The 18,814-nt window shown below is 36.5% G+C and overlaps 1 protein-coding gene across 3 annotated transcripts in view; it reads right to left on the reverse strand.

The window, feature by feature from the left end:
- The window catches only part of SHOC2 (SHOC2 leucine rich repeat scaffold protein), a 63,967-nt gene that overhangs the window by 40,828 nt on the left and 4,325 nt on the right, over positions 1-18,814 (reverse strand). Inside the window, exon 2 of one of the 3 annotated variants that reach the window (XM_055119235.1) lies at positions 3,290-3,466. The exons of the other annotated variants lie outside the window; for them this stretch is intronic. The gene's annotated coding sequence lies outside the window, so the exon portion shown is untranslated. The remainder of the gene's footprint in view (positions 1-3,289; positions 3,467-18,814) is intronic. 3 annotated transcript variants of the gene reach the window in all.

Consider the following 18,814-nt stretch of genomic DNA (forward strand, 5'->3'; position numbering starts at 1 on the left):
GAAGCTGGAACACTGGATGACTAAAACTCTATTATTAACAGCATTGCAAATCACAGTGCCTAAACAAAAATATTTTTTAAAAATCATATTTTAGAGCTAGCACAATAAGTGATTTGGTATTGCACTCAGCCAACCTGAGTTTGATATGGTCCCCTGAGCAATACCAGCAGTGATCCCTAAGTACAGAGCTAAGAGTATGCCCTAGGATAGTTGAATACGACTGAAAAGCAAGAAACTAAAAAGAAAAAAATTAAAAATTTCAAGTATTTTGGGTAGAGATTTTTTAAAATGACTTCAACACAACTGGCATTTTTATAAAAAATGAAATCCCTGATTTACTTCAATACTTCCTGAACTTCTGTAGTGCTACGAATGTAAGATAAAATAAACCCAGGACATATGTTTTCTAAAAAGAGGGGTAAAGAAAGGATTCCTAGGCCTTATACCAAAGTCACTGAACTGAATCATTAAGGAGAAAAACCTAGGAAACTTTTCACTTTCTAATGAGTATCTCAGCAAAACTTATCAAGTTTGAAAACTTCATGATCTAATTAAATTAAAATTGAACACTGATATATTTAATATTTTATTCCTGAAATTGTCACTGTCATCCCACTGTTCATTGATTTGTTCGAGCGGGCACCAGTAACGTCTCCATTGTGAGACTTGTTGTTAGTGAGTGTTTTTGGCATATCAAATACGCCATGGGTAGCTTGCCAGACTCTGCCGTGCAGGAGGGATACTCTCGGTAGCTTGCCGGCCTCTCTAAGAGTGGTGGAGGAATCGAACCCGGGTCGGCCGCGTGCAAGGCAAATGCCCTACCCCTTGAGCTATTGCTCCAGTGCCCTGAAATTATATTCTAAAATAATGAAAACTCAGGCAATGGAGTTAGTCTGAAAAGAAATTCTATTAATAAGAAACTAATAAACTTCCCACTTATAGATTATAGGGAAATACAGATTTTTCTGTATTCTATAAATACCATGAAAGAAATGATTTTGTTGTCTTGTTTCATTTTGTCTTCATCTATATATTTTGTTCTGTCAGTTGAGAAAGCAACAATCCAAAAACACCTCTTTAAAAAAGGTCAAAGACACTAGACAAAAACTGCATGTTGAAAGTAAAGGGATCTTTATTGTATCTGCATTGCAAACCATAATGTGTATCTGTATTGCAAACCATAATGCCCAAAAGGAGAGAAAGAGAAAGGGGGGAGGAGGGTTTGGGGGGGTACAAGAGGAAAACTGGGGGCATTGGTGGTGAGACTTGTGAAGGGAAGGGTGTTGAAACATTATATGTCTAAAATCCAATCATGAAGAACTTTGTAACTATCTCACTATGAGTCAATAAAAAAATTTTTAAGAGAAATTTTAACCAACAAAAGAAATAAAAATTTAAAAGGTCAAAGACAAGCAAGTGTAAGCAAAGATAAACGAATGGGACATTAAATTAGGAAGCTTCTGTACCTCAATAGAAACAATGATCAAAACACAAAGATAGCCTACTGACCGGGAATAATTATTTGCCCACTACTCATCTGATAAGTGGTTAATACCAAATACACACAAACACACTACACACACACAAACACACACACACACACAGACACACACAGACACACACACACACACACACACACACGGCACTGATAAACTTTACAGGAAAACAAATTGAACCCCATCAAAACAGGGAAGAAAAGATGAACAGACACTTCCTTAAGAAGAAATACAGGACCTAGTCTTTGTCCTAAAAGTCTGGCCTTGCCGTTTAATCACTCTAGTTCTCGTTTGTCTATAAAATAAAGTAGTTAAATAAAAACAGTCAAAAATTAAGAAAAAAAAAAAAGAAGGAATACAAAAGGATCCTCTGCATCACTAATCATCAGAGATGCAAATCTGAACAATATGACCTCACACCAAGCATTATCAACAAAAGGGAAGGGGGAAGAATTAAAATGAAATAAAATAAATGAGGGACCAGGGATACGATCGAGTGACAGAGTGCATACCTCCCAAGATAAGGGCCTGTTTGACCCCCAGCACTGCATGCCCCTTCCCTACACTGGACGTGGCCCTGGTGGCCCCTAAAAGCCTCGGGCCCAGGCACAACCAGGAATAGTCTCTATAAAAACAAAGAAGTGTGGTACCACAGCACCGACAGTAGTAATCTCTGAGTTCAGAAACAGAAGTAAATACTACAGGTGTGGCCCAAACACTTCCTGGTATGGCCCAAAACTCCAAAAATAAAATGAAATTAAAACAAGAAATAAAGTAACTATTGGATGGGCTCACTAGAAGAAGGGAGAATACAGAAATAAAAATGAAGGTGTCTACCAGTGAGTAGAGGGAAGAGGACACCCTGATAATAAGTGTGATGCTGGAATGATGTATGCATGAAAAGTATAATTAACAGTATTGTAAATCTCGTATGTCAACAAAAGTGGTAAAAAAAATTGCAATGAATCTAAAGAAGTAAAAACTATCCAAACTGAACAAAAGAAACCATTATTTTAAAATCACCATATTCTAGGAAAGCTATGGGACAAAAACAAATAAATACCTCATCTCTGTTTCTTCGGACTGATAAGGAAAAAAGAACATGAGCTGAAAATTGAAAGAGAACGGCTTTAAATTTCTGAAGTGCATTTTTTTAAGTCCTATAAACAAAAAGTTGTTCAAAAACTTCATTTTGTAGAACCTAGTAATTTATAAAAATGAAAAATCTTGAAAGCAACCAGAAAACAATACAAACCTGTACCAAAGCAATGATTTAAATTTCAGATCAGAAATCAAACAGATATGCTAGAGGAAGTGACAAATATTTTCCAAGTGCTGAGAAAAATACTGTTAACTGAGACTTCTATATTCAGCATAGATACCTTCAATAATGCAGAAAAATGATGACATTCATAGATGGAAAACAAAGAGAATCTGATGCCAACATACCAGCTTTAATAAAAGATTCATCAAAGAAATTTTTTCAGACATCCGAAAGCAAACAGAATGAAACATAAACATTAGGAATGAAGAAATACCAACAAATGAATACCAATAAAGAAATACCAGACACAAAAATACAATAATATAAATGGCAATTCTCTTCAGCTTTGTAAACTGTGGTTGTTGAAATAATAATAAAAGTTAAGTCTGAGTTACCTGCCAAACTATAGAAATATTGAGAAGACTATGTGATAACGGGATAAAAAGTGTGTGAATAATGCTGATTATCCTACTTAAAGTAGAATTTTGATAAGATTACTAAACTATGGTAATGATGAATATCATAATACCTTAATCACAAGAAAAAGGGTCAGGGAGGTATCTCAAAAGGTTGGAGCACATGTTCCACATGCAGCATCCCTGGAATGGGTCCTCAGCACAAATAGTCCCTCGTGTACTGCCAGGACTGACCTCTGAACACTGAGCAGAAAAAGCTCCAAAGCATAACAGGGTGTGCACCACTGCCACTGGGGGGAGGGGGGGCGCGGGGGGGGGGCGGGTGGGAAAGAAAGAAAGAAAAAGGAAAGAAAAAAATCACAAAGAGCAAAAAACACTGTGGAAAGATATACACATCGAAAAACACTATAGATAAAACACACAATTTAAACATGCTTAAGAAACTCGAGAGTAAAACAGGAAAAAAGTAAAAAGAAAAGAGCAAAGGAAGGAATACCCAAAATAATAAACTAACATTTATTTACCACCCTACCCTCTAACAGTACAGAGGGTAGGGTGGCTTGCCTAGCATATGGGATCCATAGCATCCCATAAGGTCCCCCTAGCCCGCCAGGAGTGATTCCTGAATTCAGAGTCAAAAGTAACCCCTGAGTATGAAACCAAATAAATAACAATAAATGTAAATGGCTTTAATATATCAGCTGAAAGTTTATTTAAATCAGTTTAATAAAGCATGACCCAATTATATACTGTTTACAGAAACACAATTCAGATTTAGTAACATAGTGAATAGGGTTTGAAAGCAAAAATATGAAGGTATACCCACAAACACTAAGCAAAGTTGACATGTATATATTACTATAAAAATAGAGGCAAAAAATTGCCTGCAACAGAGAGGAAGAACAGATTACATAGCCAATTTTTCAGAAACAGAAACATTACTAATCATTCATGAACTTAAGGAACCAAGCTTGAAAATACACAGGTTAAAACAAAAAAACAAAAAACAGGGGCTGGAGATATCATACAGTGGGTAAGGCACTTTTGCACACAGCTAACTAGGATTCAACTGCCAGCACTCTACCCCAAATCATACCAGAAGTGATCCCTGAGCACAGAGTCAGGAGTAAGCCCCGAGCACCACTGGGTATAGTGAAAAAAAAAAAAATCTAAATATCCTTTGAAAATATTCCTACTTACCTACCCCACCACCATATAAAATAATCTTATAAATGACATTAGTATTTTACTAATCATTATAAATTTTTAAAAGTTATTTTTTGGCACCAGGACTGTGACTCATCAGGAGAGCACTTGCCTAGTATGTGTGAGGCACTGGGTTCAACTCCCAAAAAAGAAAAATAAATCTTTCAATAATAGTTAAATGCATGTAGTTAATAAAATTGAGAGCTCAATTATTTCTACTAAATACTACCCCAAAGTAAGATAAAAACCATTTATAAATTTAGACCCTTAGGGTATAAGTCTTAGGTCATTTGGGTCCACTTTTCTGTTAACAGTTGAATATATGTTTCTGTAATTCACCCTTATAAAGTAACAATGCAAATTCAAAAGGAATCCAACTCAATCATCCTTGGCCCATGCACCAAATTTTAAAAACTCAGCACTGATATTATGTATTAGTAATAAAATTGAAAACATATTTATTTTAAAACTATATTCTGAAAGACACAACAATTCAAACAAGTGAGGGAGAATTAGATATCCAGACTTTCTGGGTTTGGGTTAAATGTTAAATTACAATGTAACCTTAAGGTAAATGTTACATATTTTTGCCTTGTGTTTTTGTTGTTGTTGCTGTTGTTGTTGTTACTGTTGTTTTTAACATTAAAAAAAGAAGTTTAGAGTCTGTGTGCATACCTAAAAGTATTTTATAATACACTCTCAATATGCATCAAATGTATTTCTACAGTACATAGTCCCATGGACTGTTTTAGGATAAAATGTATGTTCATATTCCAAACATAAGGAAGCTGTTAAAAACTATCAGGGGGCTGGAAAGATAGTACAGCAGGTAGAGCATTTGCCTTGCACACAGCCAACCCAGGTTCAATCCCCTGCACCCTATAAAATCGTATAAAATCACTGAGTTCCATCAGTGATCCCTGAGTGCAGAGCCAGGACTAAGCCCTGAGCACCACCACCGCCCCCACCCCCTGCCAGAACTAATAAAAATTATCATCTATTTTAACATCATAATATACTCCAAAGAACTTACGAGATTACCTAATTTGTTTGGATCAAAAAACCTTTATTGAAAGAAACTGCAGGGCAGAAGCAAGAGGAGGAGAAAGGAAAGTAATGGGGTAACAGGGGAGGGGGCCTCAAGTACACTGGTGATGTGAGAGAGTGGTACCGCTATAAATCCAAAGCAAAGACTCAGCACTGAAAGCATTAGACCTAAACTACAATCAGTAAACTTTGAAACATGCCTACAAAAATGTTAGGGAGCCAGAGGGTGCATGGAAACTGGTCAATGGAAGTTGACACTGGTGGTGGGATAGGTATTGAACTACTGTATGCCTAAGACTCATTTATCAATAATTTTGTAAATCACACCTCTTTAATTAAATGTTAAAATTTAAATTCAATTGAATTTTAAAAGTTAAAGATATTTTTTAAAAAAACTTTTTTCTGAGATGTATCTCAGTGTTTCAAGAGCTCAAAGCATTAGTTTACAAAATTTAATAAAAATTTGATTTAAAAAGACATGATCTATAACAGATTAGTAAAACACTCAAAATTAAAATACTCAAAACTGGTGAGATCATGCAGAAGTTAAGGCACTTGTCTTCAATGCAGCTAGCCCTGGTTCCAGTACATGATAGAAACAGGATGAAAAAAATACCTAGTTTTTCTCAGTTATATCTTCATGTTGCTAATGGAGAAATGTCAGGTAAGGGGAATTTGATCAAAAAATATAAGCATCCATTCAAGTCAGAGAATCAAAGGTTTTTCCCAACAGCTAGTAAGATTTTTCAAACTTCTTTCTTAGAGCAATTAAGTGAGGAAATACATCAGCATTTCCCTTGGGAAAATAAGATGCCATCCAGAATGCCAGACTATTCCAGAACATTGCGCTAAACAACTGAAAATTTAAGAAAGAAAAAAAAAAAAAAACACCTACCAGCAGCTTCTAAATCAGGAAAGTTCAGATTTCAGATCCAATTGAAAACAAACCTATATCTAAGATAAAGAACTCAAGAATCCTTAAAACTAATTCTTAACCAGAAGACACTAGTTTCTGGTCTCATTCTGGTATTTTCTAATATACAGGCTTTATAAATATAAATCAAATGATATACTTCTATTTAAATGCTAACATACTTTTTAATTAAAAATCGGGGCTCGGGGCTAGAGCGATAGCACAGTGGGTAGGGCATTTGCCCTACACGAGGCCGACCCGGGTTCGATTCCCAGCATCCCACATGGTCCCCTGAGCACTGCTAGGGGTAATTCCTGAGTGCAGAAACAGGAGTAATCCCTGTGCATTGCCAGGTGTGACCCAAAAAGCCAAAAAAAAAATTACTTCTTAGTATTAGGAGTAAAAATAATATGGTCCCTTTTTCATAAAAAATCTCAAAAACAACTAGAAATGAGGCACAGAATCATAAACTTTATCTCCATCCCTTATCCACAGAGGCAACACCTCTAATTCACTATTAGAGAAAGACCATCACATGCAGGAAAGGCAGAGTAATATCCAAGCAAAAGAGATACCGGTTTAGAACTTCAAAATTATCATAATTCAGTTAAAGCACATCACTAAACAAAAGGGGAGATCCAATGATTCCTTGTTTACAACATACAAAGAGCTTTTACATAGTTCATTGGGCATTACTGAGACAAAGGCAAGTTAAGACTTTCTAATGGTCAGTATCTAATGAAACTAAACAAGAACTAAATTAAACAAGTAATTAAATAAGAAATCAGTTTGATTTTTTTCCTAGGGGAGGAGGAGATTATGTGCTTAAAGAATTTAAGATTCTGGGGCTGGAGTGATAGCACAGCGGGTAGGGCGTTTGCCTTGCACGCGGCCGACCCGGGTTCGAATCCCAGCATCCCATATGGTCCCCTGAGCACCGCCAGGGGTGATTCCTGAGTGCATGAGCCAGGAGTGACCCCTGTGCATCGCCGGGTGTGACCCAAAAAGCAAAAAAAAAAAAAAAAAAGAATTTAAGATTCTTCCCACCTCCTTCCCTTTGTTGTTGCAATGATTCGGGATCCTATGAATTGGCTGTAGCACCCACCAAATTGGGTGGTATACTTTATTTTTCCTGTTAGGGTGCTCGTGTACTTTAAGCTGCAGGATTTGCTGGGGATAGCAAAAATGGGTTTTTCATACACATTTGGAAGCAGGAGTCAGAAATAACACGTTTATTTGTAGTACCAAAGATCACAAGTGACTGTGCCAGGAACTTCACCAGGCATATGGGGTGGTGCCAGAGACTGAACTCACAACCTCATGTATTATCGGCACTCAGCATTCAGAGATAGCACGGGGGTTAAAGCACTTGCCTGGAACACAGCTGACCCTGGTTAGATCCCTGACACCACATATGGTCCCCTAAGCACCACCAGAGGTCACTCCCAAGTACAAAGCTAGGATTAAGCTCTGAGCACTTGCTGGGTATAGTCCCAAAAGAAAGATTAAGTGCTCAACCACTGAGCTATATATCCCTTGGCTCTAAAGACTGGGAATCTAGGCAAAAACACTACCTAAAACTGAAGGAAGAATTTTTTTCAAGCCTTTCTGTCACTTAAATACATATCTTGCTGGCTTATCTGTCTCTTTGCTTCCTTTTTTCACTCTAGAGTAGTCAGTGTTCTCTCTTGAACATGTATCTCCTCTTTCCCTTCGGATATGTCTAAGTTTTGCTCCATAACTGTCTTGCTACATCACTGTCATCCCCACTGCTCATCGATTTGCTCAAACAGGCACCAGTAACATCTCCATTGTGAGACTTGTTACTCTTGCTACATTAAAAAAATAAACAAATACAACAAAGGGGATAAGGAAATCAATAATACAAATAGTAGAGCAATACCAGTGAAATATTTTAGGGGAAAATAAGTATAGCACTGCATTGTAGCACCATCATCCTGCTGTTCATCGATTTGCTAGAGCGGGCACTAGTAACATCTCCATTGTGAGACATGTTGTTACTATTTTTGGCATAACGAATATGCCATGGAGATCTTGCCAGGCTCTGCCATGTGGGCAGGATACTCTCTGTAAGGGCTTGCCAGGGCTCTCCGAGAGGGACAGAGGAATTGAACCCCGGGTCGGCCGCATGCAAGGCAAACACCCTATTCACTATGCTATTCCTCCAGTCCACATTACTTGTATCAAAGATTATTAAAGGATCCAGAACACCCACCCTCACCCTTGCCTTTGCCAACTAAACTTGAGTCACCATGTCTTTTGGGGGACCTTGACTGCACTGAGCTTTATCCTAATAAAGCTCTCTTCACTTGCACTCCATCAGATAACTCCATGTTTCTAGAATAAGCCTTCATGTTTATGCCTCCAAACTCTTGAACTTCTTTCTCTCTTGTGTATCTTGGTTGTAGTTATCCTCATTTTAAAGGCCCAATCCAATTATCAACTTTATTTCTACCAAACATACCTCCAACTTCCCTTCTTTATTTTGTTGTAGGTTTATTGCAATACCTGTTAAGGTATTTTATTATAGCAGTGTATTTATATATGGGCTTTCTCATTTAGACTTATTTAAATTAGGATTGTCATCCCATGCTCATCGATTTGCTAGAGTTGGCACCAGTAACGTCTCCATTGTGAGACTTGTTACTGTTTTTGGCATATCGAATACTTGCCAGGCTCTTCATGTGGGTAAGATACTCTCGGTAGCTTGCTGGGCTCTCTGAGAGGGACAGAGGAATCAAACCTGCATCGGCTGCATGCAAGGAAAACTACTACTTATATTACCTTTAAAAAATTTAAGAATTCTAGGATAAAAATGCAGTGCCACTTTCCAGTTTAGTTCCCAGTCTACTATGCCTAATGTACATTTACTTAATTAAAAAGTCAAATATAGCAAACTCTGGAACTAGTACATATGGCCAAGAATCTTACAGGCTTCATATACTTGTGTTAAATACAAGTGGGTTATAAAATATTAAAGGAATTTATTTCTGGAGACACTATAAGACATGAAAAAAAGTATTCACAGCAATGTCTATAAATAGTAAAATGCTGGAAATAACCAACATGCACATCAGTATTAAATTATAGTACAATGGAATATTATACATTTAAAATAACATACGTACACAAAATGTAGTGTATGCATAGTTATAAACACTACATTATGGACTCTTTCTATACAAAAATACAGATATACTTCAATCTTTTTCAATATTTTTTTGTTACAGTAATGCCCAAACTATAATCTCTTAGCAACTGCAACTCAAGTTGTTTCTTTTCCTTGCTTACTCATATCAGTACAATTCATTGAGCATTCAGACCTTCAAACATAGGATCTAGCACTTATATAAGGCAGACTCCTGAAAAACTGGTCAAAACTAGTAATACATTTTATTATTATTTATATATATAGGTAGTTCAAACTGCCTTCTTGCAAAAAGACTGCATCAAGTTATACCTTCCCATTCTTGTTTATTAATACTTTTATTTTCATTTACCTGACAAATCAAATATCTTATGTCCTTGATTATTAGTGAGAATGGCAATTTTTTCCCTTTCTACCTCTGAGGTAGTCAGACAAAAAACAAGACAGTAGCTACTATGTATGACAGTAGCTATGTATGTTTAACCCACATGGTGGTTTTAATTTTTCCTAACTTGCAAATATTTAACAATTGGGAGTTTCATACAAAAAATTTATTTCTGCACTTCTCACTTAAAAAAAATTCAAAGGAATAACTTGCATGGTGGTTCTAATTTTTCTTAGTTTGCCAATATTTAATAATTGGGAACTTCAAAGAAAAATCCAGGTCTAAATTTCTTTAAAAAAAAAACTCAAAGGAGTTTGACAGCAAGGGTCAATATTTCTTCATTTCAAAAGCCAACTGCTGGTGCCAGAGAGACAGCACAGCAATCTAAGGCTCTTACTTTGCATGCCCCTGACTCAGGTTCGATGTCCAGCACCACATAAGTTCGCCCAAATCCCACCAGGACTGAGCCCTGGGTACAGAGTCAGGAATAACCCCTGAGTACCACATGGTATGTCCCAAACACAAGACCAAAAAAATTGTATTTAGTGGTAGGAAGCCTTGAGCAGGCTTCTAATCTCGTCATATTCTCTTTGGTTTTGGTATTTGGGGGCTACAACAAGCAGGTCTACTTCCAGTGCTGCTGAAGAGGTAGGGAGTCATTCCTGGTGGCACTTGGAGGACTATGTGCTAGTGCTAAGAGATGGAAAGTAAGCCTCCTACAAGTAAAATTAGCCCTTTAAGCTACCTTCCCGGTCTCAATATTCCATTTTTTTAACTGCTTCGTGGCTACTCAGGTTTGCTAACTTAAGTATAAATTCATCAAGCTATATAATCAGTTTGTTGCAATTGTCTGATGCATGTGCACTGAGTCAATAAATTTATTTTACAAAAACTTTATCAATGTCAGCAAAGTATTGACAGCATATGGATATCTAATATCCCAATAAATATTGGTTTGTTGACTTCAAAAAAGAATCAGTAATCACTAACTACCATTATTATAAAACAAACACTTGTTTCACATTTATATAGCCAGTTTTAGACTATAGAAAGACTCATGGGCCAGGGAGTAGTAGAGGGGTAAAGTGTTTGCCATGAATAGAGACTGATCCCCAGCACCACATACGATCCCAGCCAGGAGTGATCCCTGAGCATAGAGTAAATCCTGGACACAATTGGGTGTGGCCCCCCAAACCAAAATGGATTCAGGTCCAGAGAGACGTACAGTGGGTAAGGAACTTGCCTTGCACATGGCCAGCCCTGGTCTAATCCCTGGTACCTCATATGATCCCTCAGGCCACCAGGAATGATCTCTGGATACAAAGCCAAGAGTAAGGCCTGGGCAGTGCCAGGTGTGACCAAACAAAGGATGCATACTCAACTAACTTTGCCTTTTGTTCACATTTATTAAAATAATATATATAACATATTTGGGGGATTTAAGTATGTAACACTTATTTCTATATACCTAAGAGCAAAAATCTTCCTATAAGAATAAAATTTTAAAATGCATCAGTTGCCAAGCCTAATTTAGTTAACTTTATCAACTGATAATTTTTCCCATCAGCTGCTGCTCAATACTAAAAAGCAACCCTTGTTTGTTTTTATACATACACAAAATAAAATTTTCACATTTTATAACTGAATATATTAAACCAAACTAGTTACAAATTGGTATATACTATCTACTGCCCTGTAACTATACTCCCAACGTATGATTCCCAGAGTTTATAGAAGCTCTGATGTAAAATTTCTCATATCACAGATATATCATTTAATAACACATAGGTATCAAATATTATATTATGCCTGAAAGAAAAAAAAAACTATTACTTGGGGGCCAAAGAGATAGTACAATGGGTAAGACACTTGCCTTGTCCATTCAGCCAACCAGAAACCAATCCCAAATCCTACCAGGAGTGATGCCTGAGGGCAGAGCCAGGATTAAGCCCTGAGCACTTGATGGGTTTAACCCTTGGACCAACTTACTTTGTGAAATAATAATCTTCAACAAAGCACATGTGCTGCACAAGCACAAGTGCTAACTGTGCCCATGTGTTGCTGTCAAGCACACGTGGTATCCAAGTACATGTGTCACCCACTTCTGTCCTCCTGAGATGTGTACTTTCATATCTGATGCTGGAATGTGTATGAAGTTCCCTCTCCATTCTGGAGAAGCTGTGTTCTCTCTTGAGTGATTTTTTTTCTCTCTCCTCCCTCCCCCCCATGAAGTCTCTTTCCCCAGCCCCTTCCTCAAAAGAAAAAACTTAAAAATAAGAAAAATCTTGCTACAAAATTATGATTTAAAATTTAAATTGAATTTTAAAAGTTAAAGACATTTTTTAAAAACCTTTTGAGATTTATCTCAGTGTTTCAAGTGCTCAAAGCATTCAGTAGTAAACATATTGTCACAGACACTGATAGTTTATAAAATCCAATAAAAATTTGATCTAAAAAACAGAAAACTATACTCTGAACAATATAATAGTAAATTCCATTTTTTTACGTTAGTTTCTAATCTATTTCTAATCAATGTTAGGTTCAATAGTCTGACACAACAGAGTTGAGATTTAACGGCTCTGGGAGGAAAAAATATTAGTCATCAAACTTTTAAAATAAGAATTTTAACAACTTTGAAAAGAGTTAAATTGTTTTTGTATTTCCAAAAGAGTGACTCCATTTCCTCCTTGCCAGGGCAGGGAGTGGGGGAAGGGGAAGCAGAATGGGGGTCACCCAACTGTACTCCTGAGCATAGGGCCATAGGACCACTCCACTTTACAAGGAAGTGTCTTGCCTGAAATAAGGAGCTCTGGCCTGCAATGCAAATTCCTCATGTTCCTCAGGCATGGCAAAACTAGGGGCCACCAGGGCTATACTGCACGTAGAGCTGGATGGAGGGTCATGTATGCTGCGGATGGAATTTAGGACATGACCTTCATCCTTACATGTTACCTCCCTATTCCATGACTCCACTTTTAGTCATATTTTTTTCGAAACTGAAGTCATATGTTTAATGCCTTATTTGCGATCTAAAATTTTATCACCCATTTATGTCAAACAGTCACTGACCATCACTACATTTTATCATCCTTAGGTCCTTAGTAACCAACACAGCATCACACATTTGGGGGGCTTCAATACACTTTGTTCTTATCCCTAACCTCATGTTCCATGTGTACTACTATAAGCTATTATGTAACAGGAGGTGGAGAAATTAAAAAATACTGCAGCACTACAAACCTTTTTAGCATGCTGAGTTCCCACAGTTGCTTAGTGGGTGTTCTGAAACTAGGCCATATTTCTAGTATTAAGAATTTCAAATCATTATTTCCAAAGTACAGAAATAAATGTCTTCAGGATTAAATCATAAAACCTTACTATTTTAAGCTGCCTACTATATAAGCATCATGCTATGAGATTAAAACTGTAATTAACACATTGTAGATAAATCAGTATTTGTTCTAACAACAAAATAACTAGCTCTTCCACCTAGCTTTATATAGTCACAGAATTGAGCAGATCACAACATTAAGATAAAATGTAATTTATTTGAACTAGAACTAAAGCCATTTAATGTAATTCTCTATTCTTTATCACAAAAATACATAAAACAAAATTTAGTTAAACAATTTCAGGTGGCCTAATCTGTCAAATTCTCCATATTTCTAGCAAACTAGTAATTATAATCTCCAATTTTATTTTCCCAGTATACTGGTTACCAGGAAATAGCTTGCTCTCTTCACAAATACTTAAATCATTTTGTCATATTACAACAGGTATGTTTCCTTCAAAACTGATGAAAATTATGTTACTCAATTTTCACACATTTAATAACTAAATAAATGGAAAGTATAAAATCTCTTCCACAAAATGTGGTTAATATTGTTATATACTAGGCTGGAACGATAGCACAACGGGTAGGGCGTTTGCCTTGCACGCAGCCGACCCGGGTTCGAATCCCAGAATCCCATATGGTCCCCCGAACACCGCCAGGAGTAATTCCTGAGTGCATGAGCCAGGAGTAACCCCTGTGCATTGCCAGGTGTGACCCAAAAAGCAAATATATATATATATATATATATATATATATATATATAAGTGTGTGTGTGTATATATATATATATATATAGTTATATACTGGCTAATGGGGTTTTCAGGTAATTATTTGCTTCAACTAAATTCTAGTCAATGAGGGGCTGGAGTGATAGCACAGCAGGTAGGGCGTTTGCCTTGCACGCGGCCAACCCGGGTTCGAATCCCAGCATCCCATATGGTCCCCTGAGCACGGCCAGGGGTAATTCCTGAGTGCAGAGCCAGGAGTAACCCCTGTGCATCGCCAGGTGTGACCCAAAAAAGCAAAAAATAAATAAATAAATAAATAAATTCTAGTCAATGAATAGTAGCACCTACTACGTTTTATCTCATTATGCAAACCTTTATAATAAAAATTTAACACATTAAGTTTCAAGGCTTATCTTTTTTTCTTTTTTCTTTTTAGTGATAGTGGGGAAAGAAATATTACTTCACAAAGTAAGTTGGTCTCGGGGTTATACCCAGCAATGCTCAGGGCTTTCTCCTGGCTTTGCATTCAAGGATCACTCCTGGCCCAAATGTGTCCAAATGGGATACTGGGGATCCAACCCAGGACATACAAAGTAACTGCCCTGCCTGCTGTTCTATTACTTCAGCCAATCCCCAAAAATGATCATTTTAGATGAAAATCTTGATGAATACTATACTTAAAAACCAGTGTCATCCTTAGCAAATTTACTAATAGCAATTAATCCCTTCTTTGTCATTTTACATCAATTTTGCTGTATATTCTCTATTTAAAATAAAGGTTATCAAAATTCTATGTTGATAACAACCCTGAGTTACTTTAAACTACTATTTTTAATGTCTTAAGAGGATGTGGAAATGATTCATAAAGCAGGAGACAGAGGTTCAACTTCCATCACTTCATGATCCCCTAAGCACTGCCAAGAGTGATCCTCAAGCACTATGCTGAGAGTAGCCCCTCAGCACCACCAAGTGAGACCCCAAAATAAAATCTTTTATCTGCTATTTAAGTGTTTTTCCTGTGTTTTTATATTTAGGCTTCATTTAGCCTCTAGGAGTATCCCATACCTTTTTATCACAATTTTTTAGCTGATTATATGAGTTGACAGAGTTATTAATTAGAAAAATGACTCTGAATCTACGAACAGAAATTTTGTTTAAAAGCAATGGTAGTAAGACATCTCTTTAATCTGTTTAGTAACTCATTCATTTTATGAGCTCTACACTGCTAATTTAATTTTCTGTTAGAAACCTACAAAGTCTATATATTTTATAATGGAGAAAAGTAGTAAAAATGAGACTTACTCTATGCATACTCTAGGCAATACAGTCCAGCAAAAATTGTATTAAATACATCATCACAACTGTTACAAAAGAAAAGTACAGGTGCTAAGGGAATTTAAAGAGGAGAATCTAACTAGGGATCATAGGTCTGCCAAAGGATTTGAAGTGATAGCCTAGCAAGGTAAAGAGTACATGGAGTATATCCAAGGACAAGACAAAATAAGTCTGTTTCTGAATAATTTTATAAAGTTAACATATTATTAGAGAAATTCAAATCAAAATGACAATGAAGTATCATCTCCTATCAATGAGCATGGCATATGTACCCCAAAACACAAAAACATTAGAAAAGATATATGCATAACTACGTTCACTGCAGCATTTAGTACAACAGCCTAACCAGGATATGGAAACAATCTGAAACTAGAGGAGATCATATTAAGCAAGGTAAGTCAGAGAGAGAAGGATCAATACCAGCTGATCTCACTTATCTGTGGTATTTAGCAGTGGTGTTCAACCACCAGTCCACCAGGCCATAGACGTAGAAGGCTGAAAGCCACCAGCATATTACCATGATTTATAACTGTCAGTCTATTAAAGAGTATGCAAGATAGGTGCCTGTGCAGGTGTAAAAAAGGTTAAAAAACACTACTATCTGCAGTAAAAAACGGAAGCTATCAAATGATGGTAACCCATGGCCCTGGATTACTGATATGAGAACACCAAAGAAGTGGCAAAGGAAAAGATGTAACAAATGAACATTAGTCAAGGGTCATGAACACTTCAGTGCTGTAGAGGTAACTACATACATCAAAACTATAAAAGTCAACACTATTATAAGCATATGATCCAAACTATAATAATTAATTTTTAAAAAGATGAACCCAGGCCTCCTACACTGAGCACAAATGTAAAGGATTTTAAAGGAATTCCCCAAATTCTATAAAATACTAGAATGATAAAAAAAATATTTAAGGGGCAAGGGACAACACAAGGCCATATCAGGAATTAGAGAGAGCTCAATGGGCTAAAGCATAGGCTTTGCACGCAGAAGGCCCAGATTCTATCTCCAGCACTGCATGCTCCCCCAAGCACTGCCAGGAGTTAAGAAGTCCCTGAGAAACAGCCGGTGAGGGCCAAACATCTCTAAAAAGAAAAAAAAGAAAGAAAATTTCCAAATGGGAGCTTATGGCACTTTAGGGAGAAACGTTAAAACGCAAAGACTTTTTATTGTGCCCTAAAAAAAAGTATTAAATCAGACTGTATAAAAGAATTACTTAATATTTAGGTAATATACAAAGAGCTTTTTCAAATGTATTCAGAGGAGTAAATTTTCAATCCATACAATAAAAACTTGCCACTGGGGCTGGAGAGTAAAGCAGGTATGTACTTGCCAAACAGGTAGGGTTCGATCCCCAATGCCATATCTGTACCCCAGAGCCCGCCAGCACTGATCTCTGAGCGCAGAGCCAGGACTAAGCCCTGAGCACAGCTGGGTGAGGCCCAAAAGCAAACAAAAAACCTTGCCACTGGTTCTAAGTTCAAAAAAATTACTCAATATGATGCATAAATGCTGAGATGTTTAATGGTATTGGTTAATATGATGTTGGTTAGTTGCTTTTTTTGGTTTTTTTATTTTCAGGGCACACCTAGTAGTATTCAGGGGCTATTGCTTCCTGGCTCCATGCTAAAGAATGACCTTTGGAAGTGCTCAAAATTCCATATGCAGCGCCACGGAGCACCAGGATTGACCGCGTGTAAGACCTCAGCCCAGCATATAATCTCTCCAGGTACTCTCTTTTTTGGTCCTTTAAATATGATTTTACAACATACTATTATCCAAATTCTAAGCCTGGAAATTATCCAGAGCAGGTTAATATATTCTTACATTTAATCATAACATAATAACAAAAATACACATTAAGATTTCTTTAGTAATTTAGAAGAAACAGCACTCCAACAATACCAATCCACAGCTTAAGTTCCATATTCAATTAGGCATACTTAGAAATCTCTGAAGAAATAAGTTTATGAAAGTCTAATATTTTAGATCAAACACAGAATTCAAACTGCCATTCACCTGCAACTGGTGAATTCTCCAAATGGATCTTATCAATAACCTCTGTCCTTTTTCTACTCTTTACCTAACCTTTTTATTCCTTGCATTGGTTCAACCCTATTCTCTAGTAAACACTGCTGGTTATACATGCAATCTCAGTCTTATCTGAGCTCTTCAATGTATACTGCTATCAAAGTATCTGTTACACACAGAACAAATATTGATTTTTCCAGTTCATTCCCAAAAAAGTACTTATTTAAAACAAGAGACAATATTTATCTGTATCCTCAGAGTCGACATACAAAGTATTCAAAAAACAGTTATTAACATTCATAGAAAAGAATTGCTTTTGTTTTTGTTTCTGGGCAATGCACAAACACCCAGCAATGCACAGGGCTTATCCCTGGCTCACACTCAAGCATCACTCCTGGTGAGACTCAGGAGATCATAAGGATGCCAGAGATTGAACCCGACACCAGGCCAGCCACATACACGGAAAGCACCTTACTTGCTAAGTCTATCTCCCCAGCCCTTATAGAAAAAAATGTAAGTTATTACTTGGCAGAGATGCAGCTCAGCAAAAGATCACTTCACTTACTCATGTGAGGTCTCCTGGATTTGATCCCATGCACCACACACACACAAACACACACTCTTAAAACTATCTGGAAAACTGTAAAAATCTCAAAAGCAGGCAGGAGTGCTATGCCACACAAAACTGAAAACTGAAAAAGTCCAAACTTAACCGATGAAATTAACTCCAAGTTCTATAAATCATCAATGTACAAATAATTCATTTTCACTTTTCTCCAAGACATTAAAAAAACTGAAAGAAATCCTTCTGCTTTTGTCAACTATGAAGTTGCTTAATTAAAATTCTAGAAATTGCAAACAGCATTTGAGGGCAAATCAACTTTAAATTGCTAGTGTCTACACTGCTACAAGACTGATATACCAAAATATTTCATAAAATGGTTTTACATAGGATAAACTACTGCTTTTAAGGTCTCCTGTGATGTTTTAGGTTTGGCAATATGTTCATTCTTTCCAATAAAAGAGCCTTTACATCATGTATTACTCCTTACAATTCATTCTGATCTTAAAAGAATGAGATGCATGGTGTGAAATCTAATTAGCTCTTTTGAATCTTGATAATGGGAACTTCATAAACTTTCTCAAAACACAAGTTACCAATATTTTAGTCAAAGGGATCTTTGTAATTAGAGTTTTCTTTTCATGTGTAAGAAAATATACTTGCAAAAATATGGTGTTAAAAGTGGTAACTAAGGGAAATATCTAGCAAAGATAGACTAAAAAGTACTTATGTATCTAGCCCATTTCTATAGAAAGTTATATATTAATTCTCTAACATGATTTGTAAATGTTAAAAAAGTTTTTCTTTTACCCCAATTTCCTCTATTTGGTATTTTATAAACTACCTCAAGAATACTTCCACCAAAGTTATAAATCTCGTAACTCACTTAAGAATCTGTGGATCAATCCTTGTTTGTTGTTA

The sequence above is a fragment of the Sorex araneus genome, chromosome 11, assembly GCF_027595985.1.
Source record: "Sorex araneus isolate mSorAra2 chromosome 11, mSorAra2.pri, whole genome shotgun sequence".
Lineage (NCBI taxonomy): Eukaryota > Metazoa > Chordata > Mammalia > Eulipotyphla > Soricidae > Sorex > Sorex araneus.